The following is a 1850-nucleotide window of genomic DNA, read 5'->3' as shown; positions in this document are numbered from 1 at the left end:
TCTCTGTATGTATGTAACTCAATGAACATTTTGCCCAACGCTGTGTGTGTGTGTGTGTGTGTGTGTATAATCTACATATAGCCTAGTTATGTTTCTCTGGAGAACTTCAACTATAACACCCCAGGATATCTATATTTAAAATAACAATAATAAAATCAACTTTCAAGACCAAAAAAAAAAAAAAAGCCCCCAGGACCATCCCAAAGGTGAGAACTCCTGAGATCCTGATTCACAATTAGAGGTTCCCAGCCTTGGTGACAGACAACCTTGAAAAGTACTGTGTCAGTTGGACTGGGGCATGAATATTTCTTGTCAGCATAAGAAAAGATAACTTTTCTGAATTACTTATTTATCAGTTTATGTGCGGAAAAAAATGCTGTTGACAGAGTGAAATGGGTCTCCAGCACCTTTCCTTCCCCCAGCCTGCTGGGGAGATTTCTTTTTAAGTCTACTGGGGGGAGGGCCAATCATCAGGGGTCCAGATGCTCTGCATCACTTCACACAGGACAGAGAAAGGAATTAGTTGGCATAGAGGACAAGGAGAAAGAGCAAAGGGGCAAGTGGGCTGTGTTAAGAGGATTGAGGGGAGTTGGTGGAGACAAATCAGAAACATTGTACTGCTGAATATCTGAGAGATACCATGTGTCTGGAGCCCATGGTGACCCCCAAAAGATATGTCGAACAGAAACCTGGAGATGTGCACTTATTTGGAAAAAAAACATCTTTGAGCATGTAATTAAGAATCTCAGATGAGATCATGCTGGTTTGGAGTGGACCTAAATGAATGACAAGGGTCATTATCAGAGAAGAGAAGGGAAGAAAAGAGATAAGGAGAAGATGATGGTGAAGATGGTATGAAGAAGGGGTGGAAATCAGGGTGATTTGACTATAAATAAAAGAACACCAAGGATTAACACAGCCACAAGAAACTAGGAGATGGGTAAGGAATGACTTCTCCCTCAGAACCCGGAAGGAACCAACTCTGGGATACCCTGATTTCGGACCTCTGGCCTGGAGACTTGTGAGAAAATATGTTCCTCCTGTTGTAAGCCACCAGGTTTGTGGTAAGTTATCACTGTGGCTGCAGGAAACTCATAAATCATGAAGCATGGGGTCAGGGGGAGGGGAGAGTGAAAGAGAAAGACAAAGAAGGGAGGGAGAAGAAGCAAAGGATTGAAAACGAGGTTTTCTCCTTTAAAGGGTTTTAGTAAATACATCTCCCTTCAATATTTTTAATTCATTTAATACAAATTTCTTAAGTTCCTACTCTGCGCTTGGGATCACTCCAGATTCTTAGGATTCCAGAACTGATGAAAGAGTTACCAAAACCCTTGGTCCCACTGAAGTTACACTTTATTTGAATATCACGTTGTCCTAAAGTGAGGACCAAAACACACATCTCTGTATGAGCTAGACATGTTCCTGCCCTGCTGTCCTCTGACTCGCCATCAGCCTCGATTCTGGCAGTGTTCAAAGTCTTCCTTAGAGATTTCAACTGCATATGGTAACTGTTTTTAGTGTCTTAAGGAGCCTCCATCCTATTCTCTTTAAAAAGTTAAAAGTAGAATCACCATATTATCCACCAATCCTACTCCTTGGTATATATTTTAAAAAGATGAAATACAGGCGCCTCAGTGTTCATAGCAGCACTGTTTGCAATGGCCAAGACATGGAAGCAACCTAAGTTTCCATCAACAGATGAATGGGTAAAGAAGATGTTGTACATATATATACAATGGAATGCTACTCAGGCATACGTAAGAATGAAATTTTGCTATTTGCAGTATCATGGATGGAACTAGAGATTATACTAAGTGAAATAAGTCAGATAAAGATAAACACTGTATGAT

This window comes from Bos taurus, chromosome 1 (genome assembly GCF_002263795.3).
Source record: "Bos taurus isolate L1 Dominette 01449 registration number 42190680 breed Hereford chromosome 1, ARS-UCD2.0, whole genome shotgun sequence".
NCBI classification, from domain to species: Eukaryota; Metazoa; Chordata; class Mammalia; order Artiodactyla; family Bovidae; genus Bos; species Bos taurus.
Note: the sequence above shows the minus strand (reverse complement) of the source record.